Raw genomic sequence first — 8,325 nt, 5'->3', positions numbered from 1 at the left:
AAGACTTTTCCTTTAGAGGAGAGAGCCACAAAGATACTCTCTTTGCAAAGGGCCTCATAGGGACGTATTTTCCCAGGTTCTACCACCCAAGTATTCACAGAGCATTGCAACCAAAGTTCAAGGTTGACAAACATTGGCCTCATCTGTGAGGGGTTGGTTTTGTGAACACACGGAATGTAGGAGTTATGAGGTCACTGGGACTTCTCAAGTTCTTAAGAATGTGTATGAGGGGATGGTCTCTCTTGCATAACCTAGCAACTATAGGTTATGAGGCAAGACAGACGAAAAAACAGTCAAGTGGACTTCAGATGGTAAGACCATAGGAATAGATCTACCCAAGCTTGTGGGAGCTTACATCAGAAGACCACTTCCTCTGGATGCTGGACCTGGAGTTGTAAGGTTTAATGATAATCTTGGTAGACTTCAGTCCTTGGTTCTATGCTGGTTTGAATAAGAATGGGTCCCATAGACTCATTTACTTGAATGCCTAGTCACCAGGAAATGGAACTGTTTGAAAGGATTAGAAGGATTAGGAGGTGTGGCCTTGGAGTAGGTGTGGCCTTGGAGTAGGTGTGGCCTTGGAGTAGGTGTGGCCTTGGGAGTAGGTGTGGCCTTGTTGGAGTAGGTGTGGCCTTGTTGGAGTAGGTGTGGCCTTGTTGGAGTGGGCATGGCTTTGTTGAAGGAAGAGTGTCCCTGAGGATGGAATTTGAGGCCTATACCAGGCCAGATCTCTTTGCCTGTTGCCTGCCTACCTGTGGATCGGGTACTTTTCTAGCCCCATACCTGCCATGCATGCCCTCATGCTCCCTGCCATGATAAAGGACTAAAACAATGTTTTACAGAAACTGTGTAACTTTCTCTGTATTACGTAAAAGTTAAATGTAAGTATCAGAAGAAATTTGGTAGCTTTTAGAATTTGGACTAAAAGGCATTTTCTATTAAAGGGGCATCAGCCTTTGGAGGATAAGGACAGAATTTTATGGCCTGAATATATAAAGCCCCCTGTGGGTTCATGATTTAAGTGCTTAGTCCCCAGATATTATTTATGGAAGAACTGAAAATGTAGGCAGTGGGTTGACCTGGAAAAAGCGTGTCACAAGGGGTAGGAAAGTGTGAGCATGTGACCCTGGAGACCTGAGGCCAATCTTGAGTTTCTTCCATATCAGCCTATTTATTAATTATTATTATTACTATTACTATTACTATTGTTATCATTGAGACAAGGGTTCTCTGTAACTCTGGAGCTTAGTGATTGGCTAGACTGGCTGGCTAGCTGAGCCTGTCCCAACCTACACAGTGCTGGGATTATAGACATTTGCCACCATTTATAGTGTTGTACATATGTAAAGGATTTCCAGAGTCAAGACCTAATGCTGTGTGTGTAGTGAGCACATTACCTCCTGACCCACCTTCCCAGCCTCAGAGGCATTAACTATTAATGCTAGGCTGAGTTCTAGGACTCGGAATCTTTATGGGATCAACCCATACATGGATGTATGACCACCTCCACATTTAGCAGTGAAGAGGCTCAAAGGTGGAAAGAGGAACGGGGTAAAATTCAGACTGATGTTTTCCGGCTTTCACTCCCGTGCCCTAGAAACTTCTGTAAATCATATGAGGTCTCACTTTTACTGTAAAACATGATAAAGTCACCTTGGTAGCTATCATCATAACAGAGACAAAAGCTGACGTAGAGCCAACACGACACGGAAGAGACAGGGAGTTGGGGGGACGTCACGACATTGGAGCCCGAAATGCCACACACCCATCGTGTCTCACTAGATCCAACACAGCCAAGTTCTTCCCCGGTGCTGGAAAGAATCACTGTTGACTGAGTGGAGCACCAGATGAAGCTGTTGGCTTGTCGTCAGGAGCCATGTTGTAACAAAAAGGAACCTTCTCTGAAAACATCAGATCCACACTCAGCCAAGTGAGACACCCAACACGCTGAGGCAACCATGCCAAACCCACACCGCTCATTTCTTCAGCCACACTCTCTCTTCACCTGCCAATGGGAAGGCACACTGTGCTTCCATTATTCCTACACTCCTCCCAAGGACTCTGGAAGGGTAAACACAGACGTGTACTACAGAAAACTTTACGAAGCCCACACTGGTAGAATAAAATCTCTGAAATCAACTCGTCACATCACCTCTGTGCTTGTTTACATGGTCAACATTTGCATTAATAGAGCATCTGTATGGAGTATCATAGAAGGCCAGGATGACGTGAGAAATATCCAGTCTAATGCCACCGCAAAATCGAGGCCATAAAGATCCTGCTGACCCAGGGACAGCACTTGTTCCCAATGTAACCTTTTCCTTGCTGCACTCTGAACATTTTTTATCATGGAATGGTCTGATTTCCGAATCTTTATACTCTTCTTCCACTGACTCCAGTGATGTCTTTTACAGCCACAAGGCAGGTCATTCTCCATGTGATGCTTGAGGTACATGAAGGCAGCCCCTCTTGTCACAAGACCAGTCCTCCTGTTCTGTTCTGGGTACCTGCCACCACGTATGCAAAATTTATCAGTGTTCTCATTACAGGAGGGCAGAATCCAGCCTGCTCATAGATTAAGTTCCTCTCCTGAGTAGTCCTTTCTGTCTTGGGCAATAGCTGCCCGTGTGTCATAGTAAGTCAGGGTAAGTCGTTCTTCCGTAAGTACTTGACCAAGACACGGATTGTAAAAGTTGACTACTGCCTCAATGCCACAAAAAAAAAACCCCAAAAAAGCCATGTCTGACCGCCCATGCCTGCTTCCCAACAATGCATTCAACAAGTTTTATTTTTTGAAAAGAGTAAGTTCCATCGGTGTCTTCTCTTGTGGTGCATGGTCCTAGCTAAGAAAAGCTAACTCAAAGTCACCGAGGTCTGTGCCACGTTTAAAGTTTATCATTCAAAGGCCTAAATGCTTAACCTGGGATTCCTTGTGAGTTGTTCGCAGTGGCAAGTTCACTGTGGGGATATTTAGTGTTAGAAGCTTTTCATTTTTTATTAGTATATATAAATTATACAAAGGTTTTTTTTCCCTTCCTTCTTCCTTTCCACCTTCCTTTTCTTCCCCTCTGTTCACATAGACTCTCTCTCACGTAGCCCTGGGGTTGACCTAGAACTTGCTAAGTGTTTGAGGATGAGCTTGAATTTTTTTTTTTTCTTTTCTTTTTTTCGGAGCTGGGGACCGGACCTTGAATTCTTGATCCTCCTGCCTCCACCCTCTAAGTACTGGGATTACAGAGTTTCTGTGCAGCTAAAATGTTGGGTGTTGTTCTATCATATCACTTCTTCATGTGTGTACAGAATACTTGGATCATTTCAGCTCCTCTGTGACTTATTTCCCTCTCTCTCTTCCCACTCCTTTGTACACCCCTTGGCATGTCCCCTTTACTCCCGTGCCTTCCCGTTTCCCCTTGGTTTCTGTAAAGGAGACAGAACCCGTGAGTGCCTGACAGAAAAACATGGATGCAATCGACGATCCCCGTAGTGAGGCAGTGCGTCCTCTGGAGGAATACAAGTTTTAACATCGACCATCGGCACGGTTTGCCATATCTCCAAGCCTCATGTTCAGAACTCTACATGCATGTGATCCCTGGAACTGAGACCAGCATATTTAAATGCCAGAGATAATCATGAACATCATGCTAGTTCTCGAACCTGTAACATGGAAAACCCATTAGCCTGATGCTAGTTAAGTACTGGGAGCCGAGCAAGGCTGTCTCACCAACAGCTCTAGCAGACTGGAAACAACTGGAGTTCCCTGAGTTCCCACAGTTCCATGCCTCCTAGAAGACCAGGAGTTGAATGGCTCTTCTCTCCACAACCTGTTCTAAGTACAACGGCAAGGATGTATAGCAGATGTAGGCTGGGGTGGGTACGCCGTGACATCTGTTTGTGGGTTTTGCTAAGCGTTGACAAGATAAAACTAAAGTGTTGGGAAAATGACGCAGTCGTTGAGGAAGCTGGGGAAGACGCCGAGAGGGCTTTTAATGAGCCTCCCCGTGGTGTGAATGTATGTTAAAAAGAATATTTAGATATTGGTATTAGAACATATGGAAATAAATGAGCTGGTTTTCCCGAAGGCTGATTGGTGTACAAAGTCGTGCTGATTGAACACAGAACGATTTATTTGGGAAGCATAGTTTCGTTCGTGGTTACCGGGGCAACGAACATGACTTTCCGAAAATACTTGACCTAGAAGGAACGGACCGACATGTTAGTCAGAAATATAGCTTTATTATCATAGTATTTCATAATCTAAAAACTTCTTTTTCATTCTGGGAACAGAAATATTCTAACATCTATACATCTGACTGGCCCCGCAGCATCCTGGAATACAGCCTCCAAGCAAGCTGCACTTACACATAAGAATCTGTTATTAGTTTGGGGAGGAGACCGGAGGATGACAAGTTGTTCAAATGACAATCTCCCCCCCCTTACAAAATAAATAATAAAATTCAATTTATACTTGTTAATCCTTGATTATAGTTTCCCAGAAACTTTGGTGATTTAAAAAGTCACTGCTTCAAATCTATGGTTGGTTGCCTGAGTGCGTGCGCGTGTGCGTGTGCGTGTGCGTGTGTGTGTGTAGATAACATATAAATGGAACTTGGCCACGGTGTAGGTAAATGATCCCTTCGAGCCACCTCCCATACTTTAACAGCAGATTTACACCTCTAGGGAGTCTGTTGTACTTAATATATGTCCTTCTATGGGGGTCAGAATCAAGCTGAAACTCAAAAGACGTTTCCGAATTTAGTAAGTCAATCTTAAGGCTATTTGTCTTGAGTAGTGTATGTAGAGTAGATACAACATCATAGTGTTTTCCAAAGATGAACACGAACCACGGGCAAAGAGGGCTGTCCTGCCTCCGAGGCTTGTTAAAGGAGCGCCAAAAATGACTTACTTTAAATAAAAGAGGAAACAAATCTGCCTATACAGTTGTCAAAGCCGAGGTGTTACCGGCGCGCACACCACAGGACGGGGAGCATGCGGCACAATCAGCAAGCCACATTTTTCAGGGCGGGCGACGCTAAAATGCAGCCATGATAAAAAACATCAATAATAAGTAACTATGGCGGAGATTCCTTATCCCAACAAATAATAACACTACAGTTTCCGCAGCATCGGCCTCCACGGTGATAGGATACGAAGCTCTGTTTTTACCCCCACTTGGAAACGGCCTGCGCATCACACGGAAGATCTGCCCGCATAGGCCGGAAGTCAGCGAAGACTCAAAACAGCGACCTCTCCTGCACAAGGACAGGTCCAACGTGTCTGAAAACGATGAGTTCTCTTTTTCAATTTATTGTCATCCCAAGGAACTGCTTAATTATCTATTTTTAATGTAATATGCTAATCAGATGCTTGTTGCAATAACAATAATTCTACTAGTGTTAGTTAGGTTACAGTCTTAACTTATAAAGGAATTCGATGTACAGAAACAAAGCTATAAAGTTTTAAAGCTGCCCACCACAAACACTTTCTCCATGAGTATTTAAAAATAAACTATTTATATGCTTGACATATATATATAGTATGTGTAATATATATGTATATACTCATAAACAATATTATTCCTGTTTTGGGAAGGATGTCAGCACAAATAAACTCTAGAGACCTGATGGTGTTGCTCAATTTAAGGAAAAATATAAAAATTCCTTCTGAAAGAAAAATTTAAACCAAGAGATTCTTGAAAGGTTTTTTTTTTTTTTTTAAATGGGAACAATGCCATTTGGGGAGGATAATGTCACGGGTCATATCCCACATGCATTCTTTTTCATCTGAAATTACAGCAGAATGCACCGCACAATGAACACCCCCAGGTGTGTGGCCGAGAGGGAAGAAAAGTGTACACCCGCCATAGAAGCAGCAGGAGGCAAAGTGAGCTTCCGGGTGGAAACGGAAGTTAGCAAAGAGCATGCTCACAGGTAACCGGTAGCAAGCCGGTGGAACTTCCAGAGACGCAGGTGGTGGTAGTGCGTCGGGCGTCCCCACCGCATGGCCAGGATGGCCATGGGACACTGAATGTGCCCTCTAGCACATCAAGCACTTGGGCACCACATCAATGCTGCTGCTGACCGCAAGGGTTTTAGCAGCTATCTCTAGAGAGGCTGGTAGACAGACAGCTCTGGAGGGTGCAGCGTGCTTAGCCAAAGAAGGCAGGAAGGGTGCACCCAGTCCTGGATAAATATGCTCTGATAGACCCAGATGTGAATCAACTCCGAAAGCCACCTGGCAAAGTGAGAACCGAGGTCTAACTGAACGTACTCTGTAACCCACCCGGAGATTGAAGTCTTGATTAACCAGAATACTCAAGGGTAACAGACGAACCTTTACCATAGAGACTTTCAAATGTATTAAAGGAGGTCTACACAGAAGCAAACGACAAAAGCCTTTGATTTCACTGCTCTCAACAAGAACTTTACACTCCTAGCTGGGTGCGGTGGTGCACACCTGTACTCCCAGAGCTCAGGAGGCAGAGGCAGGAGGATTGCTGCAAGTTCAAAGCTAGCCTGGTATATATATATCAAGCTCCAAGCCAGCCAGGGCTACATAGCATAGCACGGCCCTGTCTCAGAAGACCAAAAGTAGTATTTTTCTTTAAAGCAGAAGAACTTCACAGTCACATTCCTTGCCTCATAATTCAGAGAGCAGTAGACACCGGAGTCTGGCATCTTGTGCAGCCCACGTACTAATGGGCACCGGGTAGAGGAACCCCTGGTGCCAGGTCTGTGGAAGACTGGGCCAATTATTTAAGAAATTGCACATTCATGTTTACCAGAACTATAGTATTCGAGTGCTTCAAGTTTTACTTCGTTATTATTTAATTTTTATAATTTCCCTTGCTCGCACCTAAAGGAGGCCAAAATAAAGTCTTGGCTTACTGAGACCCGCTGTGTTAAATTCTGGTTAATCAGAGTGACCCTGTGTGTTGTTTTCCCTGCGTTTCTGGTATGCCTTCCTTCGGCCACAGATCCAAAAGGACAACACCGTTGGCCCCTGGAACACTATTCAGTAAGCCCCGTGGTGATGCTTCTGAGCCACCCAAGCTCTAGATGATATTCACGATCGCCGTAGGCTTCTTTTTAGCCATTTTGGGCCTGAAGTTGCCCTTTCGGCTCAGGCCCAGGTGCTCCCCTTTCTTGGCTGGTCTGAAGAATTCTCTCGGAGACTCAGCCTGTTCGTGAATGGCCTTGGCGGGCTGCATCCCGCTCGCTCATCCTTTCTTCCTTGGCTTTCCCTTCAGGTGGAAGTGCCCCTTCTCCCTGGTCAGATGGAATGCTGGTGCCCTCAGCTCAGGATGGTTAAAAGAAAACAACTTTCCTGTCTAAAACTAGAATGCTGGTTCCTGTGACTGCCCTCAGGCTTCTATGGGGTGGGGTGGAATAGAAAGAAAAAAAAATCAATGCTACCAGGGAGAGGAAAATGTAGGATGAACACAGCTCTTTTTTTTCTTTTTTTTTTTTTTTTTTTAAGAGAGGGGCTGCCCTCTCCCCAACAGTCTAGTTCACTAGGGGTTCAGTCTTAGGGGACTGGGGACTAGATATTCATTGGGGAGTCCAGGGGTCAGTCCATGTAGAGAAGCTCTGGTTGAGGGTCTCGAGCTCCTTCAAGAGATTCCTTCAACAGAGAGAGAGAGAGAGAGAGAGAGAGAGATCTGCAGAGGAGTCTTGAGTTTCTTTGTTCTAAAAACTCAAGAAAACAAATGAGTACATACCATGTATGTCTTTTCTGTCTCACCATGATATTTTCTTCCCATTTGCCTCTGAAGTAAGTCATTGTTTTTGATACTGAGTAATATTCCATTGTGTAGATGTACCACATTTTCTGTATCCATTCCCTGTGACTGTTTTTCCATTCTAAATAAATAAGAGAACATAGATCACTAGTATGTTGGGGCATACCCAGGAGAAACATCCTCAGGCAAATGTCCAATTTTTCTGAGGAAAGAAAAAAAATCAATGCTACCAATGGAGGACCCCTTCTCCACATCCTCGCCAGCATTTGCTGTCACCTGATGTTCTCAGGATGAAATCTCAGGTTGTTTTTGATTTGCATTTTCCCTTATGACTAACGATGTTGAACATTTCTTTTAGGTGACCACCATTCGGCATTCCTCAGTGAATTCTCTTTACTCAGCAAAAATAGGGTTATTGTGTATATAATTTAAAGTATGTGATATATAGTGTGTAGAGCATAACAATACTATATATCATGTGTATAATATATGTGTAATATATAAATATATACTGTCATATATACGTGTGAGATACAAACATATATACATAAACACACACATCTATACACATAAATATTTGTTTAAAA

The sequence above is a fragment of the Rattus rattus genome, chromosome 18 (genome assembly GCF_011064425.1).
Source record: "Rattus rattus isolate New Zealand chromosome 18, Rrattus_CSIRO_v1, whole genome shotgun sequence".
NCBI lineage: Eukaryota > Metazoa > Chordata > Mammalia > Rodentia > Muridae > Rattus > Rattus rattus.
This window is presented reverse-complemented; position numbering follows the sequence as displayed.